A 25005-nucleotide genomic window follows, 5' to 3' on the forward strand; every position below is an offset into this window, starting at 1 on the left:
AGCAGTGTCACCTCTCCAGTCAGCAGCTCCGTCATCTTGTAGATCAGTTCTAAGATCTTCTTCTCATGTATCCGGGAGTGAGGGGGAGGCTCTGTGATGGGACTACTGCTCCATCCTCCTGACTCATGGATGATGGGAGTCGTACAGTCACACGATGTCTTCTTCACGATTGTGTACTCCTGTGTATGGAGAGAGACACTTAGAGAACTGAACACAGTATTCCCCCCTCAGTAGAAAGAGGGAGATTGTGACCCCGCTGTCTAGACCTCTAGTGACCCCACATCTGTAATACTGGAGACCTCACCTACAAAAAGACATGGAGAAAATAGAACGAGGCCAAAACTAAAAAGGAAATAATATTGGGGGGACTAGATGGACCATGTGCTCTCCTCCTGCCGTCATCTTCTATGTTTCTATATAGAGGTCATCCTGATCCTCCTGGTTCCTGGTCATTCTCATTGCTCTACAACATTACTATTGCTGCATTGGTGACATGACACATAACTGACCATATTGGTGGCTGATCTTCAGCTTCTTGACGTCACTTGGAAGGTCTGGACGCTGTTATACAGGACACTGGATTCTTCCTATTATGTATTGTCCCTTCCCTATGTGTGACTTGTTCTATAATGTAGAAAAGTTTACCTCTCCGCTCAACAGGTAGATGATCTCCAAGGTGAAGTCTAATATTCTTCTGCTCATCTCATTCCTGTCCTTGTCCATTCTTGGTGGGTCATTCAGAAGGAACGTTGTGGAGGAGAAGATGAGAAAACTGGAGGAACTGGAGGATCTAGTACTGCAGACGTCTTTAGGAAGAAAGGAGAAGATGAGAAAACTGGAGGAACTGGAGGATCTAGTACTGCAGACGTCTTTATGAGGAGAGGAGAAGATGGAGATCATACAGGGGACATCATGTGTGACATACAGAACCTCACTTATTCATCATTGAGAGAAACATCTTCTCAGAGCCGTCACCACATGGAATAAAGGGGTATTCCCAACACGGACATTTCTCCCCAGGATATGCCAGAAATGTCTGATAGATGCGGCTCCACCTCTGGGTGGCCTTGTTAGGCGGTTCCTGTAACTCCTATAGAAGTGAATGGAGAGACACAATCAGCTCAGGTCCTCCTGCTATATAATCTGCTGCCAACAGATCAGACGGGTGGTCAGTGTGACAGATGCCCTTTATGAATGAATACACCCCTAATATAAGTTTTTACAGATATTAGAAGTTACCTCAGAGATCCTGGATCATCAGAGACATCTAAAATTCTTAATTATTATAGTATTCCCCTTTTCCTTGTAGATTATTTTACCGGATAGTAACTTTATTCACATCTGAAAGACAGATACTAACCATGGTTAATGGGAACCGGCGGTCAAGTGTGAATGTGCGGAAGGTCCCGCCAGTCCTGCGAGCATGTGCGGAAGGTCCCGCCAGTCCTGCGAGCATGTGCGGAAGGTCCCGCCAGTCCTGCGAGCATGTGCGGAAGGACCAGTGAGCATGTGCGGAAGGTCCCGCCAGACCAGTGTGCATGTGCGGAAGGTCCTGCCAGACCAGTGTGCATGTGCGGAAGGTCCCGCCAGTCCTGCGAGCATGTGCGGAAGGTCCCGCCAGTCCAGTGTGCATGTGCGGAAGGTCGCGCCAGTCGAGTGTGCATGTGCGGAAGGTCCCGCCAGTCCAGTGTGTATGTGCGGAAGGTCCCGCCAGTCCTGCGAGCATGTGGGGAAGGTCCCGTCAGTCCTGCGAGCATGTGCAAAAGGTCCCACCAGTCCTGCGAGCATGTGCGGAAGGTCCCGCCAGTCCTGCGAGCATGTGCGGAAGGTCCCGCCAGTCCTGCGAGCATGTGCGGAAGGTCCCGCCAGTCCTGCGAGCATGTGCGGAAGGTCCCGCCAGTCCTGCGTGCATGTGCAGGAGGTCCCGCCAGTCCTGCGAGCATGTGCGTAAGTTACCGCCAGTCCTGCATGCATGTGCGTAAGTTACCGCCAGTCCTGCGAGCATGTGCGGAAGGTCCCGCCAGTCCTGCGAGCATGTGCGGAAGGTCCCGCCAGTCCAGTGTGCATGTGCGGAAGGTCCCGCCATTCCAGTGTGTATGTATGGAAGGTACCGCCAGTCCTGCGAGCATGTGCGGAAGGTCCCGCCAGTCCTGCGAGCATGTGCGGAAGGTCCCGCCAGTCCTGCGAGCATGTGCGGAAGGTCCCGCCAGTCCTGCGAGCATGTGCGGAAGGTCCCGCCAGTCCTGCGAGCATATGCGAAAGGTCCCGCCAGTCCTGCGAGCATATGCGAAAGGTCCCGCCAGTCCTGCGAGGATGTGCGGAAGGTCCCGCCAGTCCTTCTTCTAGACCTGTCCTCTGCTTCTACATTACTCTGTGCTCCTCCTTCTAGACCTGTCCTCTGCTTCTACACTGACAAAGGCCATACTTACAAATGGACACAGCCAGGCCAGAAATGCTGATGAAAGGGCGAGCAGGTGCTTTAAATAATAATAGCCACTCCCACTAGTCTTGAGGGGAGTGGTGTGTGGTGCATGGGATGTGTAGTAAGAAATAATAAATGAATAGTGTATGTGCAAGTGTAATAATGTAAGTGAAATATAGGGGGCAGTAATGAGTAAAGTGCCTAAAAAATAAATGAATAATGGGATGCAAGTGTGTGAAACATGGAGGGATAGTGTGTAAGTCATGAGGCGCAACGTGTATAGCCAGGTAGAAGCCTATTTGTGACGCCTTGATAATTCATAGAGCGGGCTACCCTGCTTGCTAGGCCAAACAACAACACACCATGCTCTCCCAGCATCAAAGACCCGGCTGTGTCCAAAAGAAGCGAATATAAGTAATAATGAAAAATACCTGGGGTATTAGTGATCATTTTGGCCAAAAGGACGCAAGCTCGCAATCCACGACAAGGATCCCCAGACTTGCGAGTCCCTAACTGGAGCGAAAAGCTCCTGATGTACAGACAAAACAGATAAAACGGCGCAATCACCGGAAATATAAACCCCTCACACCGCGCAATCACCGGAAATATAAAACCCCTCACACCGCGCAATCACCGGAAATATAAAACCCCTCACACCGCGCAATCACTGGAAATATAAACCCCTCACACCGTGCAATCACCGGAAATATAAACCCCTCACAACCGCGCAATCACGTTTTTATCTGTTTTGTCTGTACATCAGGAGCTTTTCGCTCCAGTTAGGGACTCGCAAGTCTGGGGATCCTTGTCGTGGATTGCGAGCTTGCGTCCTTTTGGCCAAAATGATTACCAATACCCCAGGTATTTTTCTATTATGTATATTCGCTTCTCTTGGACACAGCCGGGTCTTTGATGCTGGGAGAGCATGGTGTGTTGTTGTTTGGCCTAGCAAGCAGGGTAGCCCGCTCTATGAATTATCAAGGCGTCACAAATAGGCTTCTACCTGGCTACACACGTTGCGCCTCATGACTTACACACTATCCCTCCATGTTTCACTCACTTGCACCCCATTATCCATTTATTTCTATTGAGGCACTTCATTTATTACTGCCCCCTATATTTCAATTATAGTATTACACTTGCACACACACTATTCATTTATTATTTCTTACTACACATCCCATGCACCACACACCACTCCCCTCAAGACTAGTGGGAGTGGCTATTATTATTTAAAGCACCTGCTCGCCCTTTCATCAGCATTTCTGGCCTGGCTGTGTCCATTTGTAAGTATGGCCTTTGTCAGTGTTTTTGTATATGTCCCTGTGTTTTTTATCGGTTCTGTCTGTCCTCTGCTTCTACATTACTCTGTGCTCCTCCTTCTAGACCTGTCCTCTGCTTCTACATTACTCTGTGCTCCTCCTTCTAGACCTGTCCGCCACCTTCTAGACCGGTCCTCTGCTTCTACATTACTCTGTGCTCTTCCGTCTAGACCTGTCCTCTGCTTCTACATTACTCTGTGCTCCTTCTTCTAGACCTGTCCTCTGCTTCTACATTACTCTGTGCTCCTCCTTCTAGACCTGTCCGCCACCTTCTAGACCGGTCCTCTGCTTCTACATTACTCTGTGCTCTTCCGTCTAGACCTGTCCTCTGCTTCTACATTACTCTGTGCTCCTTCTTCTAGACCGGTCCTCTGCTTCTACATTACTCTGTGCTCTTCCGTCTAGACCGATCCTCTGCTTCTACATTACTCTGTGCTCCTTCTTCTAGACCTGTCCTCTGCTTCTACATTACTCTGTGCTCCTCCTTCTAGACCTGTCCTCTGCTTCTACATTACTCTGTGGTCTTCCCTCTAGACCTGTCCTCTGCTTCTAGACTTGGCCCTCTCCTGGATCTCCTCATACCTTACCAACTAAAGATTTACTATCGCTCCCTTATGGGTCTCAGTGTTCTGAATCCCTTACTCTTCTCCATCTAAAATTTTGGTCAAATGTACCTCTGGTCTTGATGTTACCTCCCTGCTATCTAGAGTGTCTAACAGTTATCTCCTCCTTCTCCTCCCGCTTCCTTAAGATTAACATGGAGAAAACGGAATCATCTTTTCCCCATTTCACTCAACCCCCTTACCAGAACTATCAAATCACAGTTAATGGCTCCACACATTTCCCAGTCTCACAGGTCTGCTACATTGAAATAACCCTTAATTTCAAATAGCACAGCCAAGCGCTTACCACTTCTTGCTGTCTCCACCTCAAAAACCTCTTGAAACCCGTCTTTCCTCGAACAGACAAACATGCTAGTATATATGCCCTCATCATCTACTGTCTAGACTACTCCAACATCCTTCTCTGTGGCTTCCCATCTAACACTATTGCACCCCTCCTACCCATTCTCAACTCAGCTGCAAGGGTAAATCTACCACTCCCCTCATTCCACCTCTGCGGTCACTGGCCACCCATTGCCTACTAAATTAAGTTATACATATTAAAAATGACATGCAAGGCTGTCAACAAACCATCCCCTCCATACATCTCTGCCCTAATCTCCTGATACCTCCCCACACATAATCTCCGGTCTTCACAAGACCTTCTTTGTTTTCATTTTATCTGTTCCTCACATCATCGTCTAGAAGATTTCTCCCGTGCATCCCCCATACTCTGGAACTCTTTAACCCAACACATCAGATCTCTCCCACCATCCAAACCTTCACTAGTAACCTGAACACCCCCTCTTAAGAAAAGCTTACACCCTAAAATAACCGGCTGCCACTACTCCACCGGATGACCAGCTTCTACCCTCAACTACTGTCTCCTCTTGTAGTGTCTATGCGGGCAGGGTCTCTCCTTCTCTTGTAGAGTGCAGTCTACGCGGGCAGGGTCTCTCCTTCTCTTGTAGAGTGCAGTCTACGCGGGCAGGGTCTCTCCTTCTCTTGTAGAGTGCAGTCTACGCAGGCAGGGTCTCTCCTCTTGTAGAGTGCAGTCTACGCAGGCAGGGTCTCTACTATTGTAGAGTGCAGTCTACGCAGGCAGGGTCTCTCCTCTTGTAGAATGCACTGTGAGGGGTTTATATTTCCGGTGATTGCGCGGTGTGAGGGGTTTATATTTCCGGTGATTGCGCGGTGTGAGGGGTTTTATATTTCCGGTGATTGCGCGGTGTGGGGGGGGTTTATATTTCCGGTGATTGCGCGGTGTGAGGGGTTTTATATTTCCGGTGATTGCGCGGTGTGAGGGGTTTATATTTCCGGTGATTGCGCGGTGTGAGGGGTTTATATTTCCGGTGATTGCGCGGTGTGAGGGGTTTATATTTCCGGTGATTGCGCGGTGTGAGGGGTTTATATTTCCGGTGATTACGCGGTGTGAGGGGTTTATATTTCCGGAGATTGCGCGGTGTGAGGGGTTTATATTTCCGGTGATTGCGCGGTGTGAGGGGTTTATATTTCTGGTGATTGCGCGGTGTGAGGGGGTTTATATTTCCGGTGATTGCGCGGTGTGGGGGGTTTATATTTCCGGTGATTGCGCGGTGTGGGGGGTTTATATTTCCAGTGATTGCGCGGTGTGGGGGGTTTATATTTCCGGTGATTGCGCGGTGTGAGGGGGTTTATATTTCCGGTGATTGCGCGGTGTGTGGGTTTTATATTTCCGGTGATTGCGCGGTGTGGGGGGTTTATATTTCCGGTGATTGCGCGGTGTGAGGGGTTTATATTCCCGGTGATTGCGTGGTGTGAGGGGTTTATATTTCCGGTGATTGCGCGGTGAGGGGGGTTTATATTTCCGGTGATTGCGTGGTGTGAGGGGTTTATATTTCCGGTGATTGCGCGGTGTGGGGGTTTTATATTTCCGGTGATTGCGCGGTGTGACTGGGTTTATATTTCCGGTGATTGCGCGGTGTGAGGGGTTTTATATTTCCGGTGATTGCGCGGTGTGAGGGGTTTTATATTTCCGGTGATTGCGCGGTGTGAGGGGTTTATATTTCCGGTGACTGCGCGGTGTGGGGGGGTTTATATTTCCGGTGATTGCGTGGTGCGAGGGGTTTATATTTCCGGTGATTGCGCGGTGTGGGTTGTTTATATTTCCGGTGATTGCGCGGTGTGAGGGGTTTTCTATTTCCGGTAATTGCGCGGTGTGAGGGGTTTATATTTCCGGTGATTGCGCGGTGTGGGGGGTTTTATATTTCCGGTGATTGCGCGGTGTGGGGGGTTTTATATTTCCGGTGATTGCGCGGTGTGAGGGGTTTATATTTCCAGTGATTGCGCGGTGTGGGGGGTTTATATTTCCGGTGATTGCGCGGTGTGAGGGGGTTTATATTTCCGGTGATTGCGCGGTGTGTGGGTTTTATATTTCCGGTGATTGCGCGGTGTGGGGGGTTTATATTTCCGGTGATTGCGCGGTGTGAGGGGTTTATATTCCCGGTGATTGCGTGGTTTGAGGGGTTTATATTTCCGGTGATTGCGCGGTGAGGGGGGTTTATATTTCCGGTGATTGCGTGGTGTGAGGGGTTTATATTTCCGGTGATTGCGCGGTGTGGGGGTTTTATATTTCCGGTGATTGCGCGGTGTGACTGGGTTTATATTTCCGGTGATTGCGCGGTGTGAGGGGTTTTATATTTCCGGTGATTGCGCGGTGTGAGGGGTTTTATATTTCCGGTGATTGCGCGGTGTGAGGGGTTTATATTTCCGGTGACTGCGCGGTGTGGGGGGGTTTATATTTCCGGTGATTGCGTGGTGCGAGGGGTTTATATTTCCGGTGATTGCGCGGTGTGGGTTGTTTATATTTCCGGTGATTGCGCGGTGTGAGGGGTTTTCTATTTCCGGTAATTGCGCGGTGTGAGGGGTTTATATTTCCGGTGATTGCGCGGTGTGGGGGGTTTTATATTTCCGGTGATTGCGCGGTGTGAGGGGTTTATATTTCCGGTGATTGCGCGGTGTGGGGGATTTATATTTCCGGTGATTGTGCGGTGTGAGGGGTGTTATATTTCTGGTGTTTGCGCGGTGTGAGGGTTTTATATTTCCGGTGATTGCGCGGTGTGAGGGGTTTTATATTTCCGGTGATTGCGCGGTGTGAGGGGGGTTATATTTCCGGTGATTGCGCGGTGTGAGGGGGTTTATATTTCCGGTGATTGCGGGGTGTGAGGGGGTTTATATTTCCGGTGATTGCGCGGTGTGAGGGGTTTTATATTTCCGGTGATTGCGCGGTGTGGGGGGGTTATATTTCCGGTGACTGCGCGGTGTGAGGGGTTTGAATTTCCGGTGATTGCGCGTTGTGAGGTGTTTTATATTTCCGGTGATTGCGCAGTGTAAGGGGGTTTATATTTCCGGTGATTGCGCGGTGTGAGGAGGGTTTATATTTCCGGTGATTGCGCGGTGTGGGGGGTTTTATATTTCCGGTGATTGCGCGGTGTGAGTGGTTTTATATTTCCGGTGATTGCGCGGTGTGAGGGGTTTTATATTTCCGGTGATTGCGCGGTGTGGGTTGTTTATATTTCCGGTGATTGCGCCCTGTAAAGGGGTTTTATATTTCCGGTGATTGCGCGGTGTGAGAAGTTTTATATTTCCAGTGAATGCGCGGTGTGAGGGGTTTTATATTTCCGGTGATTGCGCGGTGTGAGGGGTTTATATTTCCGGTGATTGCGCGGTGTGAGGGGGTTTTATATTTCCGGTGATAGCGCGGTGTGAGGGGTTTTATATTTCCGGTGATTGCGCGGTGTGAGGGGTTTATATTTCCGGTGATTGCGCGGTGTGAGGGGGTTTTATATTTCCGGTGATTGCGCGGTGTGGGGGGTTTTATATTTCCGGTGATTGCGCGGTGTGAGGGGTTTTATATTTCCGGTGATTGCGCGGTATGAGGGGTTTTGTATTTCCGGTGATTGCACGGTGTGAGGGGTTTTATATTTCCGGAGATTGCGCGGTGTGAGGGGTTTTATATTTCCGGTGATTGCGCGGTGTGAGGAGGTTTATATTTCCGGTGATTGCGCGGTGTGGGGGGTTTTATATTTCCGGTAATTATGCGGTGTGAGGGGTTTATATTTCCGGTGATTGCGCGGTGTGAGGGGTTTTATATTTCCGGTGATTGCGCGGTGTGGAGGGGTTTATATTTCCGGTGATTGCGCGGTGTGGGGGGGTTTATATTTCCGGAGATTGCGTGGTGTGAGGGGCTTTATATTTCCGGTTATTGCGCGGTGTGAGGGGTTTATATTTCCGGTGATTGCGCGGTGTGAGGGGTTTATATTTACGGTGATTGCGCGGCGTGAGGGGGTTTATATTTCCGGTGATTGCGCGGCGTGAGGGGTTTTATATTTCCGGTGATTGCGCGGTGTGAGGGGTTTTATATTTCCGGTGATTGCGCGGTGTGAGGGGGTTTATATTTCCGGTGATTGTGCGGTGTGAGGGGTTTTATATTTCCGGTGTGAGGGGTTTTATATTTCCGGTGAATGCGCGGTGTGAGGGGATTTATATTTCCAGTGATTGCACAGTATGAGGGGTTTTATATTTCCAGTGATTGCGCGGTGTGAGGGGGTTTATATTTCCGGTGATTGCGCGGTGTGAGGGGTTTTATATTTCCGGTGATTGCGCGGTGTGAGGGGGTTTATATTTCCGGTGATTGCGAGGTGTGGGGGGTTTTATATTTCCTGAGATTGCGCGGTGTGGGGGGTTTTATATTTCCGGTGATTGCGCGGTATGAGGGGTTTATATTTCTGGTGATTGCCCGGTGTGAGGGGTTTTATATTTCCGGTGATTGCGCGGTGTAAGGGGTTTTTATATTTCCGGTGATTGCTCGGTGTGGGGGGTTTTATATTTACGGCGATTGCGCGGTGTGAGGGGTTTATATTTCCGGTGATTGCGCGGTGTGGGGGGTTTTATATTTACGGTGATTGCGCAGTGTGGGGGGGTTATATTTCCGGTGATTGCGCGGTGTGGAGGGGTTTTATATTTCGGTGATTGCGCGGTGTGAGGGGTTTTATATTTCCGGTGATTTCGCGGTGTGAGGGGTTTTATATTTCCTGTGATTGCGGGGTGTGAGGGGTTTATATTTCCGGTGATTGCGCGGTGTGAGGGGTTTTATATTTCCGGTGATTGCGCGGTGTGGGGGGGTTTATATTTCCGGTGATTGCGCGGTGTGAGTGTTTTATATTTCCGGTGATTGCGAGGTGTGAGGGGGTTTATATTTCCGGTGATTGCGCGGTGTGAGGAGTTTATATTTCCGGTGACTGCGCGGTGTGAAGGGGTTTTATATTTCCGGTGATTGCGCGGTGTGAGGGGTTTTATATTTCCGGTGTGAGGGGTTTTATATTTCCGGTGAATGCGCGGTGTGAGCGGTTTTATATTTCCAGTGATTGCGCAGTGTGAGGGGTTTTATATTTCCGGTGTGAGGGGTTTTATATTTCCGGTGAATGCGCGGTGTGAGGGGTTTTATATTTCCGGTGATTGCGCGGTGTAAGGGGTTTTATATTTCTGGTGATTGCTCGGTGTGGGGGGGGTTTTATATTTACGGTGACTGCGCGGTGGGAGGGGGTTTATATTTCCGGTGATTGCGCGGTGTGTGGGGTTTTATATTTCCGGTGATTGCGCTGTCTGAGGGGTTTATATTTCCGGTGATTGCGCGGTGTGGGGGGTTTTATATTTTCGGTGATTGCGCAGTGTGGGGGGGGGGGGTTTATATTTCCGGTGATTGCGCGGTGTCGAGGGGTTTTATATTTCCGGTGATTGCACGGTGTGAGGGGTTTTATATTTCCGGTGATTTCGCGGTGTGAGGGGTTTATATTTCCGGTGATTGTGCGGTGTGAGGGGTTTTATATTTCCTGTGATTGCGGGGTGTGAGGGGTTTATATTTCCGGTGATTGCGCGGTGTGAGGGGTTTTATATTTCCGGTGATTGCGCGGTGTGGGGGGGTTTATATTTCCGGTGATTGCGCGGTGTGAGTGTTTTATATTTCCGGTGATTGCGCGGTGTGAGGAGTTTATATTTCCGGTGACTGCGCGGTGTGAGGGGTTTTATATTTCCGGTGATTGCGCGGTATGGAGGGGTTTATATTTCCGGTGATTGCACGGTGTGGGGGGGGGGGTTTATATTTCCGGTGATTGCGCGGTGTGGAGGGGTTTTATATTTCCGGTGATTGCGCGGTGTGAGGGGTTTTATATTTCCGGTGATTTCGCGGTGTGAGGGGTTTATATTTCTGGTGATTGTGCGTGTGAGGGGTTTTATATTTCCGGTGATTGCGCGGTGTGAGGGGTTTATATTTCTGGTGATTGCGCGGTGTGAGGGATTTTAGATTTCCGGTGTGAGGGGTTTTATATTTCCGGTGAATGCGCGGTGTGAGGGGATTTATATTTCCAGTGATTGCGCAGTGTGAGGGGTTTTATATTTCCAGTGATTGCGCGGTGTGAGGGGGTTTATATTTCCGGTGATTGCGCGGTGTGAGGGGTTTTATATTTCCGGTGATTGCGCGGTGTGAGGGGGTTTATATTTCCGGTGATTGCGAGGTGTGGGGGGTTTTATATTTCAGGAGATTGCGCGGTGTGGGGGGTTTTATATTTCCGGTGATTGCGCGGTATGAGGGGTTTATATTTCCGGTGATTGCGTGGTGTGAGGGGTTTATATTTCCGGTGATTGCGCGGTGTGAGGGGTTTATATTTCCGGTGATTGCGCGGTGTGAGGGGGTTTATATTTCCGGTGATTGCGAGGTGTGGGGGGTTTTATATTTCAGGAGATTGCGCGGTGGGAGGGGGTTTATATTTCCGGTGATTGCGCGGTGTGAGGGGGTTTATATTTCCGGTGATTGCGTGGTGTGAGGGGTTTATATTTCCGGTGATTGCGCAGTGTGAGGGGTTTATATTTCCGGTGATTGCGTGGTGTGAGGGGTTTATATTTCCGGTGATTGCGCGGTGTGAGGAGTTTATATTTCCGGTGATTGCGCGGTGTGAGGGGTTTATATTTCCGGTGATTGTGCGGTGTGGGGGGGGTTTTATATTTCCGGTGATTGCGCGGTGTGAGGAGTTTATATTTCCGGTGATTGCGCGGTGTGAGTGTTTTATATTTCCGGTGATTGCGCGGTGTGAGTGTTTTATATTTCCGGTGATTGCGCGGTGTGAGGGGTTTATATTTCCGGTGATTGCGCGGTGTGAGGCGTTTTATATTTCCTGTGATTGCGCGGTGTGAGGGGGTTTATATTTCCGGTGATTGCGCGGTGTGAGGGGTTTTATATTTCCGGTGATTGCGAGGTGTGAGGGGTTTTATATTTCCGGTGATTGCGCGGAGTGAGGGGTTTTATATTTCCGGTGATTGAGCAGTGTGGGGGGGTTTATATTTCCGGTGATTGCGCGGTGTGGAGGGGTTTTATATTTCCGGTGATTGCGCGGTGTGAGGGGTTTTATATTTCCGGTGATTTCGCGGTGTGAGGGGTTTATATTTCCGGTGATTGTGCGTGTGAGGGGTTTTATATTTCCTGTGATTGCGGGGTGTGAGGGGTTTTATATTTCCGGTGATTGCGCGGTGTGAGGGGTTTATATTTCTGGTGATTGCGCAGTGTGAGGGATTTTATATTTCCGGTGTGAGGGGTTTTATATTTCCGGTGAATGCGCGGTGTGAGGGGTTTTATATTTCCAGTGATTGCGCAGTGTGAGGGGTTTTATATTTCTGGTGATTGCGCGGTGTGGAGGGGATTATATTTCCGGTGATTGCGCGGTGTGGGGGGTTTATATTTCCGGTGATTGCGCGGTGTGAGGGGTTTATATTTCCGGTGATTGCGCGGTGTGAGGGGTTTTATATTTCCGGTGATTATGCGGTGTGGAGGGGTTTATATTTCCGGTGATTGCGCGGTGTGAGGGGTTTTATATTTCCGGTGATTGCGCGGTGTGGGGGGGTTTATATTTCCGGTGTTTATGCGGTGTGGAGGGGTTTATATTTCCGGTGATTGCGCGGTGTGAGGGGTTTTATATTTCCGGTGATTGCGCGGTGTGGGGGGGTTTATATTTCCGGAGATTGCGTGGTGTGAGGGGTTTATATTTCTGGTGATTGCGCGGTGTGAGGGGCTTTATATTTCCGGTTATTTCGCGGTGTAAGGGGTTTATATTTCCGGTAATTGCGCGGTGTGAGGGGTTTATATTTCCGGTGATTGCGCGGTGTGAGGGGGTTAATATTTCCGGTGATTGCACGGTGTGAGGGGTTTTATATTTCCGGTGATTGCGCGTTGTGAGGGGTTTTATATTTCCGGTCATTGCGCGGTGTGAGGGGTTTATATTTCCGGTGATTGCGCGGTGTGAGGGGTTTTATATTTCCGGTGTGAGGGGTTTTATATTTCCGGTGAATGCGCGGTGTGAGGGGTTTTATATTTCCGGTGATTGCGCGGTGTGGGGGGGGTTTATATTTCCGGTGATTGCGCGGTGTGAGGGGGTTTATATTTCCGGTGATTGCGTGGTGTGAGGGGTTTTATATTTCCGGTGATTGCGTGGTGTGAGGGGGTTATATTTCCGGTGATTGCGTGGTGTGAGGGGTTTTATATTTCCGCTGATTGCGAGGTGTGGGGGGTTTTATATTTCCGGAGATTGCGCGGTGTGGGGGTTTTTATATTTCCGGTGATTGCGCGGTATGAGGAATTTATATTTCCGGTGATTGCCCGGTGTGAGGGGTTTTATATTTCCGGTGATTGCCCGGTGTGAGGGGTTTTATATTTCCGGTGATTGCGCGATGTGAGGGGGTTTATATTTCCGGTGATTGCGCGGTGTGGGGGGTTTTATATTTCCGGTGACTGCGCGGTGGGAGGGGGTTTATATTTCCGGTGATTGCGCGGTGTGTGGGGTTTTATATTTCCGGTGATTGCGCGGTGTGAGAGGTTTTAGATTTCCGGTGATTGCGCGGTGTGAGGGGTTTTATATTTCCGGTGATTGCGCGGTGTGAGGGGTTTATATCTCCGGTGATTGCGCGGTGTGAGGGGTTTTATATTTCCGGAGATTGCGCGGTGTGGGGGGTTTTATATTTCCGGTGATTGCGAGGTGTGAGGGGTTTATATTTCCGGTGATTGCGCGGTGTGAGGGGTTTTATATTTCCGGTGATTGCGCGGTGTGAGGGGCTTTATATTTCCGGTGATTGTGCGGTGTGAGGGGTTTATATTTTCGGTGATTGCGCGGTGTGAGGGGTTTATATTTCCGGTGATTGCGCGGTGTGGGGGGTTTATATTTCCGGTGATTGCGCGGTGTGAGGGGTTTTATATTTCCGGTGATTGTGCGGTGTGAGGGGTTTATATTTCCGGTGATTGCGCGGTGTGGGGGGGTTTATATTTCCGGTAATTGCGCGGTGTGAGGGGGTTTATATTTCCGGTAATTGCGCGGTGTGAGGGGGGTTTATATTTCCGGTGATTGCGTGATGTGAGGGGTTTATATTTCCGGTGATTGCGCGGTGTGAGGGGTTTATATTTCCGGTGATTGCGCGGTGTGAGGGGTTTATATTTCCGGTGATTGCGCGGTGTGAGGGGTTTATATTTCCGGTGATTGGGCGGTGTGGGGGGTTTATATTTCCGGTGATTGCGCGGTGTGAGGGGTTTATATTCCCGGTGATTGCGCGGTGTGAGGGGTTTATATTTCCGGTGATTGCGCGGTATGAGGGGTTTATATTTCCGGTGATTGCGCGGTGTGAGGGGTTTTATATTTCCGGTGATTGCGCGGTGGGAGGGGTTTATATTTCCGGTGATTGCGCGGTGAGGGGGGGTTTATATTTCCGGTGATTGTGCGGTGTGGGGGGTTTTATATTTCCGGTGATTGCGCGTGAGGGGGGGTTTATATTTCCGGTGATTGCGCGGTGTGAGGGGGTTTATATTTCCGGTGATTGCGCGGTGTGAGGGGTTTATATTTCCGGTGATTGCGCGGTGTGGGGGTTTTATATTTCCGGTGATTGCGCGGTGTAAGGGGTTTTATATTTCAGGTGATTGCGCGGTGTGAGGGGTTTATATTTCCGGTGATTGCGCGGTGTGAGGGGGTTTATATTTCCAGTGATTGCGCGGTGTGTGTGGTTTTATATTTTCCGGTGATGCGCGGTGTGAGGGGTTTATATTTCCGGTGATTGCGCGGTGTGAGGGGTTTTATATTTCCGGTGATTGCGCGGTGTGAGGGGGTTTATATTTCCGGTGATTGCGCGGTGAGGGGGGGTTTATATTTCCGGTGATTGCGCGGTGTGAGGGGTTTATATTTCCGGTGATTGCGCGGTGTAAGGGGTTTATATTTCCGGTGGATGCGTGTGAGGGGGTTTATATTTCCGGTGATTGCGCGGTGTGAGGGGTTTATATTTCAGGTGATTGCGCGGTGTGAGGGGTTTATATTTCCGGTGATTGCGCGGTGTGAGGGGTTTATATTTCCTGTGATTGCGCGGTGTGAGGGGTTTATATTTCCTGTGATTGCGCGGTGTGAGGGGTTTATATTTCCGGTGATTGCGCGGTGTGAGGGGTTTATATTTGCGGTGATTGCGCGGTGTGAGGGGGTTATATTTCCGGTGATTGCGCGGTGTGAGGGGGTTTATATTTCCGGTGATTACGCGGTGTGAGGGGGTTTATATTTCCGGTGATTGCGCGGTGTGAGGGGGTTTATATTTCCGTTGATTGCGCGGTGTGAGGGGGTTTATATTTCCGGTGATTACGCGGTGTGAGGGGTTTATATTTCCGGTGATTGCGCGGTGTGAGGGGTTTATATTTCCGGTGATTGCGCGGTGTGAGGGGTTTATATTTCCGGTGATTGCGCAGTGTGAGGGGGGTTTATATAACCGGTCGGCATCGCGCAGTTTCTTCGGAGGACAGAGGAAGCCGCGATCTATAACTGATGAAATTCCGCGGTCGCTATTAATCACGAGGGGTTAAGCGGCCAGGATTGCGCGGTCTCTGATCTTGGCGGTTGCCGGCGGCTGTCAGTAGCCGTGTACGGTGCAGGCTCCGCTCCTTCTAGTGTGACGGCGCACGTACAGCATAATACTATAGATCTGATGTCACCAAGGGGTTAAACCCTCCTGTATTTCATATTTACAGCGCTAATAAATAATAATAATTACCAACACTGTGCCAGACAAAAACGCACCAAAACCGCACAGAAATGACCTCATGTAAACTTACTACTGCATCATGGGAAATCTCCTGACTGATAACAGAGAGAACACTAAACAACAGCGGTGACCGGAAGTCACGTACACCCGCCCAGCGCTGCTCTCTACATCATACACGGCAACAGCTGAAGGACCAGTAATGACGTCACCACCATGTGACCGGGACAAGAGAGGAGGAGCTTATAACTGGAGACATAGCCCCACCCCTCATGTGACGTAATCATGAACGCTTCTCACCATAGCACAGGAGACCGGAACACTCACAGAGCTCCGCCCCCCACATGTCACGTGATCAGCTTCACAGGTCTTTCCTCCACCACTTTTCTCAAATGATAAGCTCCACCCGTCCCAGTCACGTGGTGGTGATGTCATCACAGGTCCTTTTACCACAACACATTATATTTTGCACTGTTTAGCGCCGATCACTCCTTCATCGATCATATGATGCTCAGGACCCCTCATGTCACTTGATCATCACACAGGTCCTTCATATATCGCTCACACTTCTAAACCCCCCCCCCTGATGCCGCGGTCACGTGACCTTGATATCCCAGGTCCTTCCACCTCCGCCTCTCTTCACTAATAAGCTCCGCCTTTTCCTGTCACTTGGTGGTGACGTCATCACAGGTCCTTCAGCTGTTACGTGATGAGGTAGAGAGCAGCGCTGGTCGGGTGTTCTCTCTGTTATCAACCATTGAGTGACTCCGCCCACTGGACTCCTAGCCCGGATTTAACCCCTCCAGTGCCGGCCTCTTTGGGGTAAGTGGTTATTTCTGGTCTTTGTAGTGGTCGGATGGTTTGTGGGACGAGTCGTGTTTTGTAATGACATAATATTCGGGACATACAACTTATTCACTGACTTTTATACGTTTCTCGTTAATGTCGTTCATCGTGCGGTTTAAGGGAATGTTCACACGTAGCGAATACGACCCACAACACGCAAGGAAATCACCCCGAATATTCACCCCAAATGGTGGACGTATAATCCCCCCGAATATCTACTCCAGAAATACAACCAGGCCGATCCCCACCTCTCCGAGCGTTACCATAGCAACACGCCCCTGCTCTCCCGGCTGTGTCCAGGTGACCCCTATAATGACATGTGACCTCTCCGGCCTGTGATTGGCTGCAGGGGTCACATGACGCCTTCTTTTTTATATATGTGTAACCTGCAGCGTTGCTGTGAACACGCGGTGGAGCCGCAGAGGATTCTGGGAACAATGGCGGTTGTTGCAGAACTTGACTTTCCATTTCACTTAATGGGGAAATTCTGCAACAAATGCGCAGCGAATCCGCGGTATAAATGCGATATCCTGCGTGTCTATAATCCGCACCGCAGGTTAACCCCTTAATCACCAGGACGGGTTTAGTTGTTCCCTCAGATCTATTTCTTGTTTATTTTTCTGCCGGTCCCGCGGTGCGAGGATTACATTCTGCGGGACGATACCAAATTTCTATGGTTTTTTTCATGATGTGCGATATTTACATAGAAATAACTTTTTGTTAGAAAACAATGTTATTTAGTGTCGCCATATTCTCATAGTTGCCAACAGTCCTGAATTTGCCGGGACTGTCCCAAATTTACAGAGACAGTCCCGGCAAATAACTGTCCCGGCCATTTTCAATTGTATTTGCATCCTCAGGACGCAGGTACTACTGAATACTGTGGCGGAGCAGGAAACTCTCCGCTCCCTGCTCTGCCATTCACTCCTCCGGGAGCGGAATACCCGGCCAGAGCGTCGGCAACCCTCTGACTGGGGATTCTACACTTAGCCTGGGCTCAGTCACTTACACATTAACGTTACTGTAGTGTTTAGACAGTGAATAGACATTCCTTCCAGCCAGGACGCCATGTCTATTCACAATCCCAACACTTCGGTAACGTTTCTGTGGTACTTACAGCAGAGCAAAGTGTAATCTCGCGAGATCTCGCTGTTAATGACCGGTTACAGGGAGATTACGCTTTGCTCTGCTGTAAACGTTAGTGAAGTGTCGGGATTGTGAATAGACATCGCGTCCTGGCTGGAAGGAATGTCTATTCACTGTCTAAACACTACAGTAACGTTAATGTGTCAGTATAAGACAGCAGATCGTGAACAACGCAGTGTCACTATGCACTGACTAAATGAATGGAGAGGAGTGCATGATGCTGATTGGTCACTGATTGGTCAGCGTCATACACTCCTCTGTACAACGCCCACTTGGTCTAAAGTAAAAACACGCCCACTTGGGCATTAAGAAACTCATTAGCATAAATGTAAAATCGCTCCTAACGTGGTAAATATAGATCGTTTTTCGAAATATAAAGCATTACTGTCACCGACATTACAGCGCCGATCTCCTTATGTAGGAAATGGGGCACTTATGCCAATTAACCCTCAGAAAATGGCAAAAAGGCATCTAGCAAGCGGACAGCGTGACCAAAAGACTCATGAGGGCTGCGCAGGAAAAGGACCTTCTCGTCAGCGTACAGGCCCACCACAGCAGACCCTCCCTCCCACTGCACACCAGTTACCATAGGGGTGGATCTCAATCTAATAGCTATAGCTTCAATGGCAATAGCAAATAAAACCGGTGAGAGGGGACATCCCTGCCGCGTACCCCGTGCCAGAGGAGAAGAATCAGAGGGGATGCCATTGACCACCACAATAGCCATAAGGGATATATAGAGAAGTTGGATCCATGAGATAAATGTAGGAGCAAAGCTGTGAAGGCCGGCCAGAAGGAAGGAGCACTCAACAGAGTCGAACGCCTTCATAGTATCTAATGAAGCGACAGCCCAAGGCAAATGCCGCATTCTACCCATCTGCATAAGTGTCTGTACACGTGTAATGTTTATAGATGTAGATTTACCGCGCATGAATTCAGTTTGGTCAGGGTGAATAATTGTTAGAACAACTTGATTCAGTCGCTTTGCCAGGATCTTAGGTAGGATTTTATAGTCCACGTTAACTAGGGAAATTGGTCTATAAGAACCTCAATCAATAGGGTCTTTATCCGGCTTCAGTAGCACAATAATAGAAGCATCATCAAATGTAGAGGGAAGTGAGTGGCTGAGTAAAGCCTGGTTAAGAGTATCTAACAACATGGGGCCCATATGTTCCCGATACCTCCTATAACCTTCAATAGGGAGCCCATCAGGACCTGGGGATTTATGGAGAGACATTTCCCGAATAGCCTCTTGAAGTTCCGCCATCATCATAGGGGAGTCAAGCAATGTAACCTGCGATGAAGAGAGAGTAGGAAAAGTCAGATCACTCAGATAAACTACAACGTCTGCGATGGTATGATTAGAGGTGGAACTATATAAAATGGTATAGTCCTTTCTAAATCTGGTAGCAATGGCATCCCCCTCTGTTAATAGACCACCCTCATTATCCTGAATTGGGGAGTTATTGTGTCTAATTAAGTGGGCCAATAACTGACTGGATTGATTCTCCATCTCAAAATAATATTGACGTGTAATAAAACAATTTGCGCTTAGTCTTAAGGTGAAGCACATGTTTATATAAACGAGTGAAATGTAACCAACTAGCCTTGTGTGCGTCCGTGGGATCCGAAATATACAGCAACTCTGCGGAGGCCACACATTCCCCCGCCTCCCTCTCAGAGTGAGCCGTGGACTTTATAATACAAGAAATTGTAGATCGCAAACAACCACGCAAGTACGCCTTAAAGGTATCCCACTTCAGGGTATGAGAAATAGGTGCATCATGTACTTGTAAACATTGTATAATTTGGTCTGGGATGCGATCAGAGGGTCCAATAAGTGTCAACCAGAAAGGATGCAACTTCCAAGTAGGTAACAATCGCTGTCCAGGAAATTCCGACCTGACCAGTATCGCACTGTGGTCCGAAATCCCCCTGGAAGAGAGTGATCTGGAGGACACATAAATAGATAAGGCAGGAGAACCAAAATCATAATCAATCCTGGAGAGAGCCTGTCTCCCAGGAGAATGACAAGTGTATTCCAGAACCTGTGGGTGACAATGTCTTCATAGATCAATCCTGGAGAGAGCCTGTCTCCCAGGAGAATGACAAGTGTATTCCAGAACCTGTGGGTGACAATGTCTTCATAGATCAATCCTGGAGAGAGCCTATCTCCCAGGAGAATGACAAGTGTATTCCAGAACCTGTGGGTGACAATGTCTTCATAGATCAATCCTGGAGGGAACCTGTCTCCCAGGAGAATGACAAGTGTATTCCAGAACCTGTGGGTGACAATGTCTTCATAGATCAATCCTGGAGAGAGCCTGTCTCCCAGGAGAATGACAAGTGTATTCCAGAACCTGTGGGTGACCATGTCTTCATAGATCAATCCTGGAGAGAGCCTGTCTCCCAGGAGAATGACAAGTGTATTCCAGAACCTGTGGGTGACAATGTCTTCATAGATCAATCCTGGAGAGAGCCTGTCTCCCAGGAGAATGACAAGTGTATTCCAGAACCTGTGGGTGACAATGTCTTCATAGATCAATCCTGGAGAGAGCCTGTCTCCCAGGAGAATGACAAGTGTATTCCAGAACCTGTGGGTGACAATGTCTTCATAGATCAATCCTGGAGAGAGCCTGTCTCCCAGGAGAATGACAAGTGTATTCCAGAACCTGTGGGTGACAATGTCTTCATAGATCAATCCTGGAGAGAGCCTGTCTCCCAGGAGAATGACAAGTGTATTCCAGAACCTGTGGGTGACAATGTCTTCATAGATCAATCCTGGAGAGAGCCTGTCTCCCAGGAGAATGACAAGTGTATTCCAGAACCTGTGGGTGACAATGTCTTCATAGATCAATCCTGGAGAGAGCCTGTCTCCCAGGAGAATGACAAGTGTATTCCAGAACCTGTGGGTGACAATGTCTTCATAGATCAATCCTGGAGAGAGCCTGTCTCCCAGGAGAATGACAAGTGTATTCCAGAACCTGTGGGTGACAATGTCTTCATAGATCAATCCTGGAGAGAGTCTGTCTCCCGGGAGAATGACAAGTGTATTCCAGAACCTGTGGGTGACAATGTCTTCATAGATCAATCCTGGAGAGAGCCTGTCTCCCAGGAGAATGACAAGTGTATTCCAGAACCTGTGGGTGACAATGTCTTCATAGATCAATCCTGGAGAGAGCCTGTCTCCCAGGAGAATGACAGGTGTATTCCAGAACCTGTGGGTGACAATGTCTTCATAGATCAATCCTGGAGATAGCCTGTCTCCCAGGAGAATGACAAGTGTATTCCAGAACCTGTGGGTGACAATGTCTTCATAGATCAATCCTGGAGAGAGCCTGTCTCCCAGGAGAATGACAAGTGTATTCCAGAACCTGTGGGTGACAATGTCTTCATAGATCAATCCTGGAGAGAGTCTGTCTCCCAGGAGAATGACAGGTGTATTCCAGAACCTGTGGGTGACAATGTCTTCATAGAAGGTTTGGGCTGGATTGATCTATCAGCTGACACAAAGGAGTAGTGGGTGTTAAATTATGGGCGGGATCTTGTGAGAAACGGTCTATAGCCGGAGACATTACCTAATTTGATGTACAAAAGCAATAGCTGCCTGAAGGACGGAGGTGTTAGCCTGTGGTGGATTATATATACACAGAATAACATATGGCTTCGTGTCTATTTCAGCATAAACAAAAACGAAACCTCCAGCTGGGTCTCTTCGCGTCTGTATTGGATTCCATCGTACAGTGCGATGTATCAGCAGAGAAACCCCTCTAGAATAAAAAGTGTGAAAGGAGTGGCACGCCCATTGTATCCAAGGTTTCTTAAGATAACTAGATCTTTCACTAACGAGGTGAATCTCCTGTAAACAGATTAGGGGGGGACGGGATCGCCTAATATGAGGGAACCCCCGAGGCCCGTCGTCAGTCATCAATACTTTAGAGAGGATCAATTGCCAGTCCTGGGCAGTACAGCAGCATACAATGGATGAGCAGAAAAAGGTATGGACAGAGTTATCAGAGTCAGTGGCATAGACATACACATGAACAACAATCAAACATAACAAAGTAACCGAGGAAAAGAACCCAGAAATGTCCCCACCAAGAACCATAGGTAGGGCAGACATTTGGGGTAGAAAAATTAGAATGGGGAATTCTCGACTACGTCTTGGTCAGGCATACATCCTGGCATCAGTAAGCATATAAGAAAAATGTTCTGGGTCTTTTTGTTTGTTTTTTACCAGTGAATCAGATGAGAACAATATATAGAAAGGAGAGAGATCCCCCTCTGGATCAACTGACCTGAGTAGCCAATGGTAGATATAGCGACATAAGGTACGGTATAACATCATAAAATATACAACATATCACCCAGTAACGTTCATCATGTGAAGAATGTCAGGCTGATCAACGGAGCATTCTCGAAGGGCCCACAGGTGAATGCTGAAGAGTCACTCAAGCCACCGGAGGATGCATCTGGAGCCACTCTCTCGCTGGGCTATGCAAGAAGACCACTTTGTCATCATAGGCAATTCGGAGACGAGCAGGGTATGCCATTGAGTATGGAATGTTTCACTCCTTAAACTTTCTTTTGAGCCACATAAAGATGGCACGCTGCTTCTGGAGGTCTGCAGAAAAGTCAGGAAATATGGAAATAGTGGAATTGTTGAATTTGAATGGAGCTTTCAACCTGGACTGACGCAAAGACGTGTCTCGATCTCTGTAATTTAGAATCCCAACCAGGAATTGCCGAGGGGCTGCACCTTGAGGCGGCGGCTTAGCCGGAACACGATGTGCCCTCTCAACCACAAAGCAAGGGGAAAAGGCTGACGCCTCTAAGTTAGTCTTGAGCCATTGTTCAATAAACGGTTCAGGAGTTTTGCCCTCAGATTTTTCCGGTAAGCCAATTATACGTAAATTATTACGACGCAGTCTATTTTCAAGGTCATCAGTTTTGGATTGACAAGCATCCGCCTTCCGTGTAGTAGCAGCCAGGGTAGTAGCAAGAGGACCAATCCTGTCCTCTACTTGAGAAAGTCGCCCCTCCATCTCTCCCATACAGCCTCTCAGGTTCTGCATGTTGTGACGGAGCAAACTGACATCAAGGTTTATCTCATCAATCTGGCCTGTTAAAGAAGTTTTGCAAGCATCAATGGCCGATAGAAGTTGCAATGAAACCTGACTTAACGTAGGTTTAGGCTCAGTGTCGGAATCCATGCCGCCACTCGGTCGGGCATCACCCTGTTTATTTTTGAGGTGAGTAGATCTCGTTTTACGTGGAGAGGAATTATCTTCGTCCTGATCAGTACGAGCAAAATCTTTTAGCTTATCCACTGCAGACTGAGGTTTAGATTTACGCATGGTGCACAGTATAGCTGAAATAGGTAGGTCGCACCCCACCAATAGTGTAGCAGGAAAAGTAAGGCAGCAGATACAGTCTCCTTTTAACAGAGTATGGCACACTGGTAGGAAGTTATATATGGTAAGTAAGCTCTATAGACAAAGAACCGGGTAGGCAGGCAGTCCCAGAAAGTATAGTGAGCAGGTGAGCCGAATCAGTGACATAGATGTATAACAGGCATATATGCAAAATGGTTCCGTTAGGCCGCAACTCACCACCCAGATACTGGTAACAATGGAATCTCAGGGTCTCCCCTGAGAGAAATCAAAACTGTCGTCCCCAACTGAGCCTGAGGTCTGTACCTTCACCGGCTGTCAGGGGAGACAGATAAAGAATGTTTCACCATTCGTGCCTTGCAGACACAGACAGGCCACCATTAACCACCAGCCGCCACGAGGAACAGAAGCCCATGCAACCAGGACCACGGAGTCTGACAGAGAGGACCAAAAGACACCTGGGAGAAGCAAGAGATGTCGGGCATAAACAGTGTACCTCCGATGCAAGTCCTTCGTTGTCTCCTGGGCTGGGTTAATATCAAGTGGAAGTACGTCGAGTGCAGGCTGCAGCAGAACACCAGGCCGTCGTGCACTGTTTCCGTCCGCAGGGCCAACAAAGTCACCGAAGAATGTCCCCGGGTAGCCTGCGAGGGGGAGAGGTATGCCCAGAGTTTGTCTGGTCCCAGTAAAAAGATTTACCAGCCAGGATGACAGGATAATCAGCAGGAGAAGTTACGGTCCCCGGGAGCTCAGCTCAGATACGACTATCCATGCTGCTTGCTGGCCACGCCCCAAAAATAATAATAATATTTAATAATATAATATATTATTACCCCTTTAAGGACACAGTATTTTGTCCTCTAATTGTGCCCACACAGTGTTTTGCCCCCTAAGTGCCATACACAGTAGATTTTCCCCCTGTAGTGCCCTTACACAGAATAATGTCTGCTTAGTGGCCTTCACACAGTATAATGCCCCCCTCCCCTCGCTGGCACACACACAGCCCCCCTTGTAGATAGTGCCCCCTGTAGACTGTGCCATACAGCCTCCCTGTAGACTGTGCCATAATCCGCCACACCTCCTTGTTGACAGTGTCATACAGCCCACCACCTCCCCCTTGTAGACAGTGCTGTTCATTCCCCCACCTCCCCCTTGTAGATCGTTACATACAACCCCCCACCTCCCCCATGTAGACAGTGCTATACAGAGCCGCAACTCCCCCTTGTAGATCATGACATATAGCCCCCCACCTCCCCCATGTAGACAGTGCCATACAGCCCCTCACCTCCCGATGTAGACAGTGCCCCAAACACAAAAAAATTGTACTCCTCTAGGCCCCGTTCCCAAGACGAACTGAGCTGCTCCGCGACGGGATCCTTGCGTAGGCCGGCGTGATCCTGTAGCCTAGTGCAGAGTTTCCCAACCTTTTCGGACTCGAGGCACCACTGGAGAAATAAAATTTCCTCAGGGCACCCCTACCAAAAATTGTTTCGAGAAAGACAGAAAACAGCTAAAAACAAGCACTACACTGAGAATATGTTCACACAGCGTTTTTTGTAAGGCAGAAAATATCTTCCTCAAAATTCCTTCAGGAATTTTATAATGCCCCCCTCCCCTCGCTGGCACACACACAGCCCCCCTTGTAGATAGTGCCCCCTGTAGATTGTGCCATACAGCCCCTCACCTCCCACTTGTAGACAGTGCCATACAGCCCCCCACCTCCCGATGTAGACAGTGGCATACTCCCCCCAAAATTACTTCAGGAATTTTAAGGCAGATTTTAAATTGAGAGCGTTGTTTGACTTTTTTTTTAAGCCGTTGAAGCTAACGGAAAAGACGTAGGCAAAGAAAGCTCCAAACGAACGCCACAGGTATTTTCTACCTCCTATTAACTTTAATTGGAGGTCAGAGGTGAAAACCACTTGAAGACCATCAGCCCGCCACTCTCACTTAAATGACCATCAGCCCACCACTCACAGATTCCCCTGTAGATAGTGCCACACAGCCCCATTGTAGATGATAGAACCCCCCCCCCCCCTTCCTGTACATAGCGCTACTGTAGCTCCCTGAAAGAGCGGAATCCCCCTGTGGCTGGAGATTCCGCTCCTGGACGGAGCGCTTGATGACTCTGTCTATTTATGGACAGTGACGTCAAGGGCCTCTACTGAAGTGGAATCCGCGGTCACTGC

At 49.0% G+C, this 25005-nt stretch overlaps 2 long non-coding RNA genes across 2 annotated transcripts in view; one reads left to right on the plus strand and one right to left on the minus strand.

Annotated features, from left to right (window-relative positions):
* Window positions 1-18: 18 nt before the first annotated feature.
* Window positions 19-15632, minus strand: LOC142714049 (uncharacterized). The gene is made up of 3 exons (XR_012870268.1): window positions 15505-15632; window positions 646-1090; window positions 19-179 (listed from the first exon to the last, which is right to left on the minus strand). It is a non-coding gene; the product is annotated as an uncharacterized LOC142714049 (long non-coding RNA).
* A 121-nt stretch (window positions 15633-15753) lies between these two features.
* LOC142714047 (uncharacterized) overlaps window positions 15754-25005 on the plus strand; it is a 30158-nt gene continuing 20906 nt past the window's right edge. Inside the window, exon 1 of the long non-coding RNA XR_012870266.1 lies at window positions 15754-16253. This is a non-coding gene — a long non-coding RNA (uncharacterized LOC142714047). The remainder of the gene's footprint in view (window positions 16254-25005) is intronic.

This window comes from Rhinoderma darwinii, unplaced genomic scaffold, assembly GCF_050947455.1.
Source record: "Rhinoderma darwinii isolate aRhiDar2 unplaced genomic scaffold, aRhiDar2.hap1 Scaffold_4377, whole genome shotgun sequence".
In the NCBI taxonomy this organism is placed as follows: domain Eukaryota; kingdom Metazoa; phylum Chordata; class Amphibia; order Anura; family Rhinodermatidae; genus Rhinoderma; species Rhinoderma darwinii.